Here is an 18,735-nt window from a genome sequence, read left to right as displayed (position 1 = left end):
CAGTGCTAACCACTGTGCCACCATGCCGCCCACTAAGCTGCCGTGCCGCCCACAAATGTAATTCGGTCTCAAATTAACCATGGTCTTATATAGGGTGGAGCCATGCTTGAAAGTTCCTGTTCTTATTCCTGTCTGCTTACCATGAGCACCTGTTAATCTCCACATTCTTATAGGCCTTACCATTAAAAGTATATGCACCTCATAGTTTTCCGTTCAAGCCTAAGTAGCCATAAGTAAAACACAAGTGCCATTTATTTTACTGCTGTCCTATGGCAACCTACATAGAATGGTAGTTTTTATCATTGTAATACAATGTGTTTATTTGAGCAGTAGATTACATGACTAGCATGGGTTACCACAACGCACCACTCCTGTCACAGAACTTGCACACAGAGGCCGTAAATTCTTAGTGATCAAAATCCAAGTGAAGTTTCTAAAGCAGATCCACGATGTGAAGGTACCTCAATGCAGGTATGTAAGGTTTGCTGGCTTACAGGCCGGTTTGAAATTTTAGAAATCTGTATGTCCACATAGTTATGTTTGAAATGTTGTTGCTAACTATCTATAGTATCTGGATTGAAAAACAAAATGGTACCTGCATACAAGACGAAGAAACTACTTCAGAAAGGTGTTTGCCTTGTTCCACTGTAGTTGCTGGTTCCAGTTTGTTGACTGAATGTAAATTAGAATAAGCTGCTTGTACTTGTTCATCACTCATTTTTGGGGATATATTTGAGGTAATCAGGGTGGCTAACTCAGTAACTTTTAGGTATTTTCCTTAAGGATGCAGAACAGTTTTAAAATGTGATAATTTTTAGTTATTGTTCTTTGGCATGGGATATTTTGGAGGCAGGACTTTTGTTTATAAAAATAAAGGGTATTTTGCAATCATGTTAATGCTTTGCACTCTGCACCCCAACAAGAATGCATTGTGTCACATTACTCAGTAATGACTTTATGATATACTGTGTAACCCAGTAATATTACAATGAGCATTTCATGCTGTATTACAGGATAGCACATGCTTCAAAAATTCACAGTTACCCAAATGTTTATCGTCTGGATAATAGATATTGTTGTGAGGGTATTGTAAACCAATCACTATAATGCCATCAGATATCCATGTCATTATAAGTGCATCTTGGGTGCTCTCTCGAACATACGAGGTCCAGGGCTGTGGAAACTTTGGTGTTGGAAGACTTTCCCAGAAGGTTTGCTGCTTCTGATCATTAGGTCCTGGGGGAGAACCAATTGAAAATAAATTGCTGGGGGTAATTCTGAGATGTGACGGCTAGTCTGGAGACCTACTTCTAACCATCAGTGCACTCATGCTGAATTTCTCTTCACTATTCATTTCACAAGAGATTATAAATGTTTTGTAAATGGCTGCCCCTCTACAACATCATGGGTAATAATTAGGGAGATCGTAAAGGAGATTTTTACCTTCTCAGGATCCATCAGGTATTTGCTGCAACCCCACTTCTAGATGGACAGCCAATGTCTCTGGAGCCATTTGATTCCTATTTCAATGATGCTCAATTCCACTCACTCCCCACCATACTTCCAGAGGAGGTTCAGGAGCATTGATTCTGCCTTCTGTCCATGCAAATGCTTAGTCTCAGAGTCTACTCCAACTGAACCTCTCCGGGTTTCTGCCATTTAACAGGAGCCCCAAAGTAGATATCAGAAAATGGGAACGTATTAAGGTTGATATTTTTCTCTTCTGTGCCTTTCATCTATTTTAGCCTGTTTGAGACTCTCAGCAGTGTCCATAGCAAAAAATGTGCAGCTCTAGTGATGGTAGATAGCTGGTGCTGTATAAAGGTGTAAGGGTCAGAAAGGGTTGATAATGAGAATACTGTTTTAAAAAGCATCCACTATGCTGGCAGTGTATGGATTTGGAAAGGGAATAGCTAAGTATCTCAAAGGAGAAGAATGAGCATCTAAGTTCTCCTCAAAGTCCATGTAACAATGCTATGTCACTGTAATTTGTATTGAGCTGCTAACTTACAGTGAGCTACATCTTAGTCAAGTCAAGAGTCCCTTCTCAATAGACTATCAAACTGTTTTCCACAACCACATTAGGACAACTGATTCATATAGTTCAACAACATACCTACCTTATGAAGATCAATGGTGCAGATATACTCCAATTGCATGGGTTCAATAATGAGGATTGAATATGCAAATGACATTGCAGATTCAAATCTTTGTCAAATTTATTACAGTTGGGGGAATATTTTACTTGAGAGAAAGCCATAGGCATTGTGAATAAAGCTAAAGTCTAGAAACAGAGCACATCAATTTTAAGAGGAGAAGATCAACCTTGTCACGGGAAATCTGCAGAATGTATTCAATTCTTAATGTACAAAACCACAAAAGACTTGTGTGAAACCAATACAGTGAGAAAGACAGATACGAAATACTAATGGTCTTTTTCAGTGCGATGGAGTAAAGAAACATAACAGAAACAGGCTGTATAAAGTTATTAAAATTATATTTTTCTGTAATATCATGGGCCACTTTCAGAAAATGTGCCAAAGTAGGATATAGAAAGCCAAGAAGTTATATAGATAATTATGCAAAGAGATTCATGAGATAGAGCAGTCTTCCAGAAAAGTAAAAGGTAAACTGTTCCTAGGGAAATAGGTGACCCAGTCCGAGTATTTTAGCAAGATTTGAAGATACTTGTATCAGGGAAATCTCCTAATTTTAAACTTGATACACAGATAAATATCACTAGATTATCAGACAGTGAACGATGGTTGAAAGTACATTGTCTGCAGTTGGTTATATTGTCCAGCATGTGTAGCACTTAAGAATAAAGGTATGATACAAGCAAGTCTCCAACTCGAGATGTCAGATGGCAGAAGACTTACATCCATTTCATAATCATGCATTTTTTGTTTTGAGCATAAATGATGTTTTAATGTCAATTTTCTTTAAATGGTGGAAGGAATTAAACTAGTTAAAGTAAAAAAAAACTGGTCCAGGAATAGTTAGCCATGGAACAAAGGTTTCATGGAACAACCAGTCGGAGTTAAAATGTTATAAGATTTCTTAGGGATCCCCAGACACAAAATGAAACTCAATCTGAAGACAGAATTCATTGAGATTTGTCATGGTATCATACCAAATTTTCTTTAAATGGTGGAACATTAACTCTGTTTTTTTTCTCTACAGATGCTGAAAGGCCTGTTGAGTTTCTCCAGCACTTTTATTTTGCAGATCTCCAACATTTGCAGTTCATTTATTTTGTTTTAGAACTGTAGTTCTATACCCTGAAAGAGGACAAGTGACAGCAAACCTATCCCATGTTCAGCTATAATGCGTGTAGCCTGATAAAACATGGCAGTCAACAGTGAAGCTTGTTCATAGAACAGCTAACGTAGCACTGAGAAGTGGTCATAGACTGAGAATGAAGGTTGAAGCTGACAAAGAGAGAAAACAAACAATGGTCAGAGGGGAAGGGGGCAAATGCTTTATACTTTGCCTTTCAACTCAGCCCATCCCAAAAGGTTAACTTTCTCCTTCAGATGCTGATTGTACTGTTGCAAAACATGAGCATTTTCTGCTTTCTTTCTAAACAGAAAGCAATATTCTTTTTATCTCATTGTTTCTGTGCCTTAATTGGTGTATCCTCATAGTAAAGTCCCCAAGGCAAAACTGCAATAGTCTTTGATCAGATAAAAGTGTTTTTCTTTTGGTTTTATAACATGTCAGAAGTAACACGTCTTGAGCTGTGAGTACAAGTGTTGTCACTGGTGTATTGAACAACAGAGTTACACCTGGGTTTAATTAGAAAAGAGTTTAAAAAGGAATTTATTGACAGCAAGAAAATAAAAAGAAATTGGAAAAGAAATGGGAAGAACAGCGTCTTTGGGAATACAGGCCGGTGTTGCCATGCATAGCAACATTGCAGTAGTGTTCTTTATGAAGAGGTTAAAAATATAGCTAGAATTATTGACAGAACAAAAGTTGCCTAAATTTTTTCTCTTATGAAAAGTGACCAGCAGATATCAAAGGAAAACATTCTAAACAATTGAAAAAATCTGAAGCCAACTGTTTCTTGCAAGTTGAAACCATAGTGCTAGAATCTTAATAGAGACAATTACATCTTGGGAAGTATGATATATTTGTGCAAGTACATTGGCCAGATTCTGCTGTCAAATAAGAACAGCTACCTGATGAAGGAACAGTGCTCCGAAAGCTAGCACTTCCAAATAAACCTATGAGATGGTGTTGTGTGATTTTTGATTTTGGTCACCCCTGTCCAGCAGCGGCACCTCCACATAATGGTGCTCGTTGTGGTTTATGCATTACTGGTCCAGCAACTTTAAGAGTAGTGCAGATGAATGGTTATGGATATGTTAAAGATCCACCAATTTGCAACACTCCACTCTGTGAAGACGGTACCTCACTGTGTTAAATATAATGTGAGAAAAATTGTTTTTGCATAGTGAGTAGTTAAGCTATGGAATCCACTACCCTGGATGCATGGTGGAGCAATCAAAGTTTAATCAAGGTGTTCAAGAATGCATGAGAAATAACGTGCAAGCATAAGTAGGAAAAGCAGGAAATTGGAGTAGGTAATGAAGCTCATTTGAAGAGCCAGTGCAAACACGATGGACTGAATGGCTTCTTTCTCTGCTGTAACACTCCTATGATTCTGTGGAATGTTATGAAATAGCTGCACTTGTGTGGTCATTGCAAACTACACTCACCACTGCAACTTCAGTTAAGCCCAAGTACCCTTTTAATGACATGCTAGTTGCTGCTGGTCAAACACTCTGGAACTGAATATCCATTATTCCATGACAGACCATTGACATGGAGACTACTATTACATGTGGGAACACCACCCACCACATACAAGACAGATACTCATGTAACCTGGCCAATGTTGTCTATCTCATACGCTGCGGGCAAGGATGCCCTGAGTCATGGTATATTGGTGAGACCATGTAGATTCTAAGACGGTGGATGAATAGACACTGTGTAACAATCGCCAGGCAGGAATGATCCCTCCCAGTTGGGGAACACTTCAGTGATCAAGGACATTCAGCCTCTGATCACCAGGTCCTCCAAGACGGCCTTCAAAATACAAAGCAACGCAGAATTGCCATAGAACATAGAACATAGAACAATACTGCACAGAACAGGCCCTTCGGCCCACGATGTTGTGCCGAACTTCTAACCTAGATTAAGCACCCATCCATGTACCTATCCAAATGCCGCTTAAAGGTCGCCAATGATTCTGACTCTACCACTCCCACGGGCAGCGCATTCCATGCCCCCACCACTCTCTGGGTAAAGAACCCATCCCTGACATCTCCCCTATACCTTCCACCCTTCACCTTAAATTTATGTCCCCTTGTAACACTCTGTTGTACCCGGGGAAAAAGTTTCTGACTGTCTACTCTATCTATTCCTCTGATCATCTTATAAACCTCTATCATGTCACCCCTCATCCTTCGCCGTTCCAACGAGAAAAGGCCGAGAACTCTCAACCTATCCTCGTACGACCTACTCTCCATTCCAGGCAACATCCTGGTAAATCTTCTCTGCACCCTCTCCAAAGCTTCCACATCTTTCCTAAAGTGAGGCGACCAGAACTGCACACAGTACTCCAACTGTGGCCTAACCAAAGTCCTGTACAGCTGCAACATCACTTCATGACTCTTGAATTCAATCCCTCTGCTAATGAATGATAATACTCCATAGGCCTTCTTACAAACTCTATCCACCTGAGTGGCAACCTTCAAAGATCTATGTACATAGACCCCAAGATCCCTCTGTTCTTCCACCTGACTAAGAACCCTACCATTAACCCTGTATTCCGCATTCTAATTTGTTCTTCCAAAATGGACAACCTCACACTTGGCAGGGTTGAACTCCATCTGCCACTCCTCAGCCCAGCTCTGCATCATATCTAAGTCCCTCTGCAGCCGACAACAGCCCTCCTCACTGTCCACAACTCCACCTATCTTCGTATCATCTGCAAATTTACTGACTCACCCTTCGACTCCCTCATCTAAGTCATTAATAAAAATTACAAACAGCAGAGGACCCAGAACTGAACCCTGCGGAACTCCACTTGTAACTGGGCTCCAGGCTGAATATTTACCATCTACCACCACTCTCTGACTTCGACCGGTTAGCCAGTTTTCTATCCAATTGGCCAAATTTCCCTCTATCCCATGCCTCCTGACTTTCCGCATAAGCCTACCATGGGGAACCTTATCAAATGCCTTACTAAAATCCATGTACACTACATCCACTGCTCTACCCTCATCCACATGCTTGGTCACCTCCTCAAAGAATTCAATAAGACTTGTAAGGCAAGACCTACCCTTCACAAATCCGTGCTGGCTGTCCCTAATCAAGCAGTGTCTTTCCAGATACTCGTAAATCCTATCCCTCAGTACCCTTTCCATTACTTTGCCTATCACAGAAGTAAGACTAACTGGCCTGTAATTCCCGGGGTTATCCCTATTCCCTTTTTTGAACAGGGGCACAACATTCGCTACTCTCCAGTCCCCTGGTACCACCCCCGTTGCCAGTGAAGACGAGAAGATCATTGCCAACGGTACTGCAATTTCCTCTCTTGCTTCCCACATAATCCTAGGATATATCCCCTCAGGCCCGGGGGACTTGTCTATCCTCAAGTTGTTCAAAATGTCCAACACATCTTCCTTCCTAACAGGTATCTCTTCTAGCTTAACAGTCCATTTCACACTCTCCTCTTCAACAATACGGTCCCTCTCGTTCGTAAATACTGAAGAGAAGTACTTGTTCAAGACCTTGTTCAGGCCATGAAGACAGCCTCAACTGTGATCTTGGGTTCATGTCATGCGACATGTAACCCCACCATATTGTTCTGTAAAATCTTCCTTACTGTCCTGTTTTGACACCATCAGCTTGATAACTTGTTATGATCTCTCTACCTTAGTTAGTTTGTACAGTTTTAGATTACTTGTTATTTTGGTTAGACTTTTGACATGCGATTGTTATACCTTTCATGTTATTCCAGTCATTGGGTTTGTCTCCAGCAATACTTTATGTTTAATGTTTTGCAATTATCTCTCTGCCTCAATTAATCAGATTTTAGGTATCCCTTCACTTGTTAACACTCTATTCACACCATCAAACACTCTTGATCACTTGCAGAGACCGATTATTTGGCTGTCGAACACTCCACTTACACCATTTGTATGATCTTTTGATCTCTGTGATTCTAAAGTCTGTGCCTGGGTGCTCCCTTCACTTCACCTGACAGAGGGGCAGTGCTATGAAAGCTTGTGATTTCAAATAAACCTGTTGGATTATAGCCTCGTGTTGTGTGATGTTTGACCTTGTCCACCCCAGTCCAACACCTCCATGTCATTATTACAGGTATGGAAACTCATTTTTTTATGTCTTCGTGCCTTTTTTGGGAAATGTTAGCATTGTAAAATTTTAGTTTTTCTCATGCACATTACTTTCTTTTACTAAATCTTCCTTTCTCTGAATCGATCTTTCTTTCCCTTTTTTTATTTCTCTTTGCATACCCAATTTGACATTTACTGCACCCGCACTAATTAACATTTTCTTCTCAGGCCTTAATTCACAGTTTTTCAATCCAATTGGTTAAGGAGATTGACATTGCATCTCATTTTCACTTGGGTTCATATGCTCTGTTTCACTAACTGTACCATTCACAGCTCACACTTCCAGCAACTTGAAACACAAATGACTGAAAAACTTAATCAGGCAAAGGCAAGTTTATAACCCACAGTGCATTTAACGGGCTTGCTACAGCAAATCGTGGACCTCTTTTACACAGCTACTTTTTAATTCTAATATTAAAAGACCATTTTTCTACACTACAGTGAGACGATTTTATAACATAGTGTAAGAAGGAATGGAAAGGAGAGTAATCACAACTAAGATGCATCAAGGGGATAGATGTGATATTACGGATAATTCTTGAAAGTGTGCTTGATGAGTATTTTGATGAGAAATTGAAGTTTCTCTTTCAAAATCCAAATATCAGTTCAAAAGGAAGCACAAGGCTGATGCGACCTAATGATAACTGTTTGCGTGAAATCACTTAACATTTGAAAGTGGTGTTGTACATTACCATCCCTTTCACCATCACCTTTGGGGCATTCTCAAGGTGCAACTCGTTTTGATATGAAGACTTAACATAACAAAAGCTTTAAGGTTATTGCTTGCAAAAGCATTTCTAGTGGTGAGTAATATGGTTCAAAATAGCTTGAACACCAGTTTCTGGATATTCTATTTTAAAAAGGGGAAAAGAACATTATTAATTGCAGATCCAGTAGATTGAAGGACATTTTAGACATGTCCTCTTCCATCTTATTCAGTTGATATTGATAAGTGAATCCCACCAGCTAAAGCTGAAAGACAGCTGTCTGAAAAATTCTCAATTGTACAATACTTTATGCACATTTAATTGTTTAATTTGCAATGCAGTGTGATCTTTTGTGGAAGACATGTCTTTCCTAACTCCAGCTGACATTTCTTGCCCATAGCTTTATTTAATAGGCACTTAGAAGCAGTTTGAAGGGGTTTGACTGATTCTTTTATTCCCTGGCCTACATTCCTGCTTGCTTTCTTTTCATCTTGACCTGCAGGAGGTGCTCTGAACCTCCTGGCAGGACTTCTGTCCTCTCCAAGCTCAACATCTATTGAATACTTCTAAAGCAAGTCTTACTTAATTCTTTCAGGTCATGAACATCTTGTGATTTACTGCAGACTATCTTTCTGCTTTTCAAGTAAAGAAACACTGAAGGTCAAAGTCAGGACCTTGGAGTTTAGCACTCAGGTCCTTATTTCCAGTCACTTGGCTGTGGTTGGGGCCTGGTGTTAAATAAGATTAAATGTATTTGATGCAAATGTAACAGTATTGTTACTCAGCATGGTTTTGGTGTCATGCTTTGTTTTAAACCAACAAAAGATGTCCTGTAATTTTTCCTTCTGCAAGTGGAATTTAAATAGCATTAGTTACAATTTGGACTTAAGGAAATTTTCTGACTGCCTCGCCGATCATGCCTTCTGTGCCATATTCCCTCACCAGTATAAGTCAGGTTTCCTAGGGGTTTATTGCGACAGATATAGTATACATGACAAGTATTTTGGGAGAATGTGAGGAGATGATAATAACCAAAGAAAGCCTACAATATAGAAAGAGGCTGTTCGGCCCAACAAATTTGCACTGACCCACCGAAGAGCATAGGTGAAACTGAGGACTACAGATGCTGGAGATTAAAGTCGAGATTGTGGAGCTGGAAAAGCACAGCAGGTCAGGTAGCAACCGAGGAGCAGGAGAATCGATGCTTCGGGCAAAAGACCTTCATCAGGAAGAGCCATTGAAGAGCGTACCTATCCCTGTAACGCTGCATTTACCTTGGCAAATCCACGTCGCCTGCATGGTGCAGGAGAACTTAGGATGGCCAACCCACCTTAACCACACATCTTTGGACTGTGGGTGGGATCTAGAGCAAATGGAGGAAACCCAGAGAGATTCAAGGAGAATACGTAAACTCTACACAGTCACCCAAGGCTGGAATTGAACCCTGGCTCCTAACCTAGAGTAACAGTAGTTACCATTAGTAACAGTAATAACTAGAGGCCCAGGCTAATGATCTTAAGGCATGCCCTGGGTTTACATCCCTGGGTTTCAAGTACTTATTTTTGAAGAAGAGTCAGACTGGACTTAAAACATTAAATCTGTATCTCTGTCCACAATTGCTACAGACTTTGCTGAGTTTCTCCAGCATTCTCGATGTTTGTTTCAAATTCCCAGCATCTGCAGCTTTTTAAAAAATCAATATTAATTAGTGTAACGGTTTGAAAATTGACATTCTTGTGTTTTTCCTAATGAACGCAAGGCAAAATACTTCAGCAACATCTCTATCTTTTCATCAAGTATTTAAACATAGGGGAGCGTTTTACTTTTGCTGGCTGGGGTGAACAACAGTGGGAAAGTACGGACAAAATGAAAAAAATCAGAATCTCAATGTCATGAGACACTTTTGCAATTGTTCCCTCAAATATTAAATGGAGACTTCAGAAACTTGCCATTGAGTGAAGACTACCTTATTTCTATGCATTTGCACATCATTTAAGCCCAATCCCATTTATTTATATGTCACTTCCAAATCCCTATGACAGCAGACAGTGCATATTCCCAATAAGCAAATCCAAGCAGATGCCTGTAGGTCTCTGAACACTTGTCCCAGGTGCCATCCAATTACATCTTCACGACAATGTCCTTGTACACTCCAATGGACACCATTCTTCTCTCCCCAGAAGTTGGCATTGGCAAAACACCAACCTCACCACATTATCATGGGAGCTGAAAATGAGTTGCTGGAAAAGCGCAGCAGGTCAGGCAGCATCCCAGGAGCAGGAGAATCAACGTTTTGGACATGAGCCCTTCTTAAGGAATGATCCTGCTCCTTGGATGCTGCCTGACCTGCTGCGCTTTTCCAGCAACACATTTTCAGCTCTGATCTCCAGCATCTGCAGTCCTCACTTTCTCCTCGAAGACATTGTCATGGGACCCAAACACTTTAACCCTTCAACAATTTGATTTGGAGTTCTGGGGACACATATGACTTACATGCTTTTGCTAGATTACTTTGCAGGATGCATTATTTGGCTCTAAACTTGCTTTCTTAGTGCACAGAGTTTTTTTAATTTATTCATTTGTGGGATGTGGGTGTCGCTGGCTGGGCCAGCATTTATTGTCCTAGTTGCCCTTGAGAAGGTGGTGGTGAGCTACCTTCTCTGCAGTCCACCCACTGTGGGTTGACCCACAATGCCATTAGGGAGGGATTTCCAGAATTTTGACTCAATGGTAGTGAAGGAATGGTGATATATTTCCAAGTCAGGATGGTGAGTGGTTTGAAGGGGATCTTGAAGATGGTGGTGTTCCCATATGTCTGCTGCCCTTATCCTTCCAGATGGAAGTTGCTGTGGGTTTGAAAGATGCTGTCTGAGGATCTTTGATGAATTTCTGCAGTACATCTTGTAGATAGTACACACTACTCCTACTGAGTGTCAGTAGTGGCGGGAGTGGATGCTTGTAGATGCGATGCCAATCAAGCGGGCTGCTTTGTCCTGGATGGTGCCAAGCTTCTTGAGTGTTGCTCAGGCTGCACTCATCCAGGCAAGTGGGGAGTATTCCATCACACTCCTGACTTGTGCCTTGTAGATGGTGGACATGTTCTGGGGAGTCAGGAGGTGAGTTACTTGCCATAGACTCTGATCTGCTCTTGTCGTCACTACACTTATGTGGTGAGTCCAGTTGAGTTGGTGCTTGGTTACAGGCTGCTGGCCTCCCTATTTACATTGTTTTCTTCAGTGGTGAGGGAGAGGTAAGCATGCTGTGGAGCACTAAGTAATATTGCTTTGTGACACCACTCTGTGTCAGCATCACACCTGTAGCATGTGCCAGCAGTTTGTGTGATGTCCATGAACTTCAGGCAAATGGCCATGTCTGAAAATCAATGGGAATCAGTGTTTCAGAGGTGCAATGGAACTATGATCAGCTCAGAGTATTGCCACAGCCAGTCAAAGACTTATCTGGTTCCAGTCCAGGAATTTAGAGAGGTGCTTTGTCATAGCAGAGTATGTGGATCCATGTCCTTGCTGTCTAGTCTCTGGGCTATGGTCAGTCCTGTGGGTTAAGTGCAACCAGTTCAGGGATTACAAACAGGTCAGTTGGGGTTCTATGGCAATATCAGTCCAAGGATGGGCAGTTCTTTCTGCAATAAGAGTGTTTGAGTATGATGGAAATGGATTCAAGAGCAGCTAGTGGTGATGTAACAGCACATGAGGTGGCAAGGTGCCCCAGTGAATGATAAGGAAGCATAGAGAAAGGAAGGGTTAGTAGTTGGAGGATGGAGTGGGTGTGAAAGTGGAAGTGCTCCCCATTGATGGAATTTCCTGCGGGTCGCGCTGCTGGCTATGTATTTAAAGCCTAGCTACACACACCTCAGATGTTGTTTAGATGGTAAGTATTCAGCCTGGAGCCCAGTTACAAGTGGAGTTCAGCAGGGATCAGTTCTGGGTCCTCTGCTGTTTGTAATTTTTATTAATGGCTTGGAAGAGGGAGTCGAAGGGTGGGTCAGTAAATTTGCAGATGATACGAAGATTGGTGGAGTTGTGGATAGTGAGGAGGGCTGTTGTTGGCTGCAAAGGGACTTAGATATGATGCAGAGCTGGGCTGCGGAGTGGCAGATGGAGTTCAACCCTGTCAAGTGTGAGGTTGTCCATTTTGGAAAGTCAAACAAGAATGCGGAATACAGGGTTAACGGTAGGGTTCTTAGTAAGGTGGAGGAGCAGAGGGATCTTGGGGTCTATGTTCATAGATCTTTGAAAGTTGCCACTCAGGTGGATAGAGCTTGTAAGAAGGCCTATGGTGTATTAGCGTTCATTAGCAGAGGGATTGAATTCAAGAGTCGTGAAGTGATGTTACAGCTGTACAGGACCTTGGTAAGGCCACATTTGGAGTACTGGATTAGTGGTGCTGGAAGAGTACAGCAGTTCAGGCAGCATCCAAGGAGCTTCGAAATCGATGTTTTGGGCAAAAGCCCTTAATCAGGAATGTCGATTTCAAAGCTCCTTGGATGCTACCTGAACTGCTATGCTCTTCCAGCACCACTAATCCAGAATCTGGTTTCCAGCATCTGCAGTCATTGTTTTTACCACATTTGGAGTACTGTGTGCAGTTCTGGTAGCTTCACTTTAGGGAAGATGTGGAAGCTTTGGAGAGGGTTCAGAGAAGGTTTACCAGGATGTTGCCAGGAATGGAGAATAGGTCATACGAGGATAGGTTGAGAGTGCTAGGCCTTTTCTCATTGGAACGGCGAAGGATGAGGGGTGACTTGATAGAGGTTTATAAGATGATCAGAGGAGTAGATAGAGTAGACAGTCAGAAACTTTTTCCCTGGGTACAACAGAGTGTAACAAGGGGACATAAATTTAAGGTGAAGGGTGGAAGGTATAGGGGGGATGTCAGGGGTAGGTTCTTTACCCAGAGAGTGTTGGGGGCATGGAATGTGCTGCCTGTGGGAGTGGCAAAGTCAGAATCATTGGCGACCTTTAAGTGGCAATTGGGATAGGTACATAAGGTGCTTAAGCTAGGACAAATGTTCGGTACAACATCGTGGGCCGAAGGGCCTGTTCTGTGCTATATTGTTCTATGTTCTATATTATCAAGGGACTACACCTCACATCGTGACTCTGCACCATTGCAGCCGAGAGCAAAAGAAAGCTCACTCCATCCGTCATGGACCTTGTGTGTTGTGCAGAGGACAGTCATTTTTCACGTGGACTTTCACAGGAAGCCATGCCACCACACCAAGCTAACCTGGAACCAAATTGAAGTAAAAGGAGTAGAGACGTTGTTTGGGGGCACCATATTATGGTCAACATCTCAGCTGCGGCATGTGTCAGGAGTTTATGTGACAAACACATGATATTTGTGGAACACTTAGGGTTAGCATTAAAGTCAAGTGGAAATGATACTGAAAGTTATGGTCCATGAGCCTTGGTGAGATGTATGTGCAGACTTAAAGTGAATTGTGTCCCTGTGGATGTGAGGGCAGAGAGAACATAGTGACCTTTACCATGCAGATCATTGGCCTTCTTCCTGCACTGCTAGCAATCCCACTTCAGTCTGGGACACGGCACTGACCTAGGCTGCAATTTGAGTGAGAGGCTTATGTTAGGAAAGAACTAGAGATGGGATATTTACTCACAATATCCTTGTCACAAAGGGCTATTATAATGTGCAGGTTATTTCTTGTTAAATGCTTGTGCTATAAAAAGTAAAGTCATTGGGTTCACCACTGTGAATCAAAGCGAAGATTCAATTGACATTTTTTATTGGTGTAGAAATCTAAGCTGAATGTATTGGGTTTTGAAAATTTGCAGCCTCTGTATGCAGTCAGTATTGCTTGAGCCCTGAAGGTTATCAGTAAGTGCAGTGATCAGCTAAAAAGCTGTATTGATCCTGGGAGAGCCTTCTCTCAGTCAAAAAAAATGTAAATGTTCAACAAGCTTTCTTACATCAAAATTCCGTTGGAGAACTGGTAAGGGGAAAAGAAGCAATAAGGACTGAGTTCCTCTAATAAATGGATATACCACACAAACAAAATAGCCAATGTGCTGCTTTTTAGCAAAATGGATACCAGGCTAGAAGCTGGAGTTGGGGCCTTACTTTAAGTTACAGTTCCTACTAACTTGCAGGTCCTTAAACTGATAATAAGGAACAGGCTTGTTACATTGCAGCAAACATTTGGCCAATGTGTTCAGCTCATTTGTAATAAACAAAGTTCGACAAGTTTTAACACATGGCCAGTAAAGATTGTATATTGACATATTGTAAGTTGGAGACTGCAACACTTTTACTCTTCTGTTTTTCACTATTTGCTCAAAGTTGAAGTTTAAAGAGCTATTCTATAAAACTGGAAAAGAGAATGGATTCTGAGGGACAAACTAATTTCAGAATGACATAGCTTTGTTTTGTCTTGAATAATGTGATGGCTGAGTTAGAAGTGTCAACCATAGTTCAGTTGGAAGCACTTCAACACAAATTCTGAAATGGGTCTTGAATCCACAACCTTCTAATGGAGAGGCATATGTCCTACTCCAGGAGTTGAGCACAAAACTGAAGATTGACACTCCGGTGCAGTGAGGAAACATTACAATCTGTAGACTAAGGAGTTAACTCTGATTGTGTGATGTGCTAAAAGACACGGTATGCATAAGCAGAACAGGTGAAGCAATCTTATGTGATCTTGCTTTCACAATCCTAGCTACAGTAAAATGTTTTTTCAATAAAGCTAAGGATTTCCTCACCTCAGCAGATTCTGTGACTATTCTTTGCAGCGCAGAACTTAAACTTAAACCACATAAATGAGGAATGAGTTTCAGTGTCAGTGTAATGTCAGGTATATAGGTCATGGGTCCGAAGACTTACTGATCATATCGGATAATATGTCCCATTGACCATTTGCATGGTCTGGTGCCTTGCCAAATTGGAAAGGTTTTTATTGGCAACTTGTAGGATGCGGCACAGGAGATGCTGGAAGCTGCAAAGCAGTCTCCATGAGATGAGATCCAAGCTTTGCAGACTTGTGTGGAGACAATTTTACAGGTGGCATCTGATCTGAAAGTCCAGCTGTATGCAAAATTCAGAAACTTCATTAACCTTGAAGCCAATGACAACTGAGCTCCTTATTTTCACCAGTCAAGTTCTATTTGACTGAATGATTTAACTTCCCAAGTTGGACAGCTATTGCAGATTGTGTAATGAAACAGTGATTTTTATTTTGAAAATAAAAATCAGTCATCATTTTGTTCATGAGTTTTGGACAGCATTTTAAAATATTTGACCTGCAGTTCCAATTATTTGGTGGAAATCCTGGAAGTCAACAGGAACAGCAAATTAATGTAATGTAATGGTCCCCATTTTGACCATGGAGTGGGGGGGGGGAGGTGGGGGTGTGGGGGATGATAAATGTGATTATGCTATTGAAAATATTTTATTAATTAATCTGGACTATGCCATGAGTTACACCATAAACCATCAGAAGATCACCAATTGAACTTGTGGTGTGATGCATTTGTGTGTGCTAGGAGTTCTAAAAATTCTTGTACAGGGCCCTTTCTACTCTCGGCAAGATGAATTCATACATATGTTGCACTCATTTGATGGGGACGAAACAGATTTATGTCAAGAGCGTGGTGCTGGAAAAGCACAGCCAGTCAAGCAGCATCCGAGGAGCAGGAAAATCAACATTTCGGGCAAAAGCCTTTCATCAGGACTAAGGATGAAGGGCTTTTAGCCCAAAACATCGATTTTCCTGCTCCTCAGATGCTGTCTGACTGGCTGTGCTTTTCCAGCACCACACTCTTGGTTCTAATCTGCAGTACTCACTTTCACCGACAAAACAGATTTATGGAAATTGCCAATATCTGCTGCATTCTCATGGCAATACTCTGACCAATTAGAATCTACCTGCCTGGTTGCGAATTAAGATTGACAGTTAAATTGTTCTTGCTGTACTTGGCTCAACCAATCAATGCCCTCTTCTCATGTATGAATTGGTGTCCACTTTTTCATGTCTTCTTCTTGTGTTACCTTGTCCTGACGAGTATAAGGTGAAAAGTTTTGACTTTTTGTCACAATGTTAAAATATTGTTTAGCAACAGAACAAGAGCAGGAATATGTTACAATTGTCTACATTGTAACCACCATAACTATAATCCTTCATAATTTCCCAAATACAGGGCCCATTTGGATTGGAAAATTGCACAAGTCACCCCACTTTTTTGAGAAGGGTGAAAGTGGAAAACTACACCAATTAGCCTAACATCTGGGCGGCACGGTGGCACAGTGGTTAGCACTGCTGCCTCACAGCGCCAGAGATCTGGGTTCAATTCCTGCCTCAGGCGACTCTCTGTGTGGAGTTTGCACGTTCTCCCCGTGTCTGCGTGGGTTTCCTCCGGGTGCTCCGGTTTCCTCCCACACTCCAAAGATGTGCAAGTCAGGTGAATTGGCCATGCTAAATTGCCCGTAGTGTTAGGTAAGGGGTAGATGTAGGGGTATGGGTGGGTTGCGCTTCGGCGGGGTGGTGTGGACTTGTTGGGCCGAAGGGCCTGTTTCCACACTGTAAGTAATCTAATCTAATCTGTGGTGGGGAAATTATTGGGTCTATAATCAAGGATATGGTAACTGAACACCTTGAAAATTTCCAGTTAATTAGGGAGTGCAAGCATGAATTCATAACAGGTCATGCCTCACAAACCTCACTGAGTTTTTTGAAGAGCTGACTCAGCTAGTGGATAAGGGATTGTCTATGGACGTTGTTTATATGAACTTTCAAAAGGCATTTGATAAAGTGCCACATTAGAGATTATTAAGTAAGGTAGAAGCCTCTGGTTTTGTGGGAGAAATACTGACGTGGCTGGGATATTTGTTAAGTGCAGGTGACAGAGACTAGGGATGATGGGTAGGAACTCAAAATGGCTGGATGTGACGAGTGGTATCCCACAGGAATTTGTTTTGGGCCTCAATTATTCACATTATTTATTAACAACTTGGATAATGGCATAGGAAGTCATATATCAAAATCTGCTAATGACACAAAGTTAGCTGACATTGTAGAGAGTGTAGATGACAGCACAAAATTACAACGTGATATTGATAGACTGAGTGAATGGGCAAAACAGGACCAAATGGAGTTTAATGTAAGCAAGTATGAGATTATCCATTTTGCTTTGAAAAAGCATAGGGTACTTTCTAGATGATATGTTGTTAAATACAATAGATGTCCAAAGAGAATTGAAGGGAGGGGGTTCAGGTGCATAGATCTTTAAAATGTCATGAATAGATGCTTTACTGTGTACAACCCGACTGCATCATTTCTCACATTACAACAGTGGTTACACTTTAAAGTTACTTACATGCATACAAACATACAAATTAGAAACAGTAGCAGGCCATTTAGCCCCTTGAGGCTGCTCTGACAATCAAAGGATCTTGGCTAATCTGATTGCTCTACATTTGCACCTGAATCCCAGTAATCTTTCACTCTCACCCTTTGAATATCAGAATACATTCTTGACTGTAAATTATTTTGGAATGGTTTGTGTCTTTTTTTTTAAAAAAAGGATTGATATAAAGATATAAATCTTTTATTTTTTAAGATGTACTGTGTCATTCGTGTATTTCGCTGTACTGACCTTCCTTTGTATCTAAGCACAGAGATGTTCTCTCTATGCAGCTATGAGATCTGCTACTTTTTGTTAATTGTACTGTCAGGTGAACAGAAATTGTACCTTTACCGGCATTTTCTCATTCATTAAAGTTAAGTATGTGGCCACGCAATATTTTATAAGCACCATTTGTGAACATTTCTCTGCTCCCCTGAAAGACACAATTGTTACTTCTAGTAGGATGTGAAAAAGAGAGAGAGCTTGATATTTTAAAAATTTCAACTTTTGTTCATGCATTGTGACCATCAAATGGCCTGTTTCGTTTGAGGAGGATTTAAATGTTCAAACTATTTTAATGGACACATAATTAAATTCATTCCATATATTAAGGAATCCATGAGCTATTTTTGCACATTCTAAAAGAGTTGGTCATTTACTGTAATTTGAAGATGAGGCTGAAGCATATTTTGAAATTTTATCTTGACAGATGATGAATTTCTGTTGGTATGGGAAGCGATTCTTAATGAATGTATTTTATATTATATATTTTATAATTATAAATTACTGTATTTTCTTACATAGTCATGCAAAAATAGTGGTAAATATGATTTTTTTTCATTGAAATGTCACCTTCATATAATATTTTTGATTTCAGGATATCTAAGAGCACTCTAAAGATAATGATTTATTTTGAAGTACGGTCACTTATGTAATTACAGTTGTAATCTTGTAAAATGACAGCCACTTTGTACCCCCTACAAACAAACAATTAAATAAATGGCCAGACAATTTGTGTTTCAGGCATTGGTTAAGAAAGGACTGTCAACCGGGACAATGGAAAAAACTCCTCTCTTCTTCTTCAAAATAGTATCTAGATATTTCACATTTGCCTGTGGGAGCAGACAAGGCCTCAGTTTAATGTTTCATCCATAAAATAGCCTCCCTCAGCAGTAGAGATTATGTACTCAAGTCTCTTGAGTTGGACTTGAACCCACA

This window comes from Chiloscyllium punctatum, chromosome 37 (assembly GCF_047496795.1).
Source record: "Chiloscyllium punctatum isolate Juve2018m chromosome 37, sChiPun1.3, whole genome shotgun sequence".
NCBI classification, from domain to species: domain Eukaryota; kingdom Metazoa; phylum Chordata; class Chondrichthyes; order Orectolobiformes; family Hemiscylliidae; genus Chiloscyllium; species Chiloscyllium punctatum.
The sequence above is the reverse complement of the archived record's forward strand: the minus strand, read 5'-3'. Positions refer to the sequence as shown.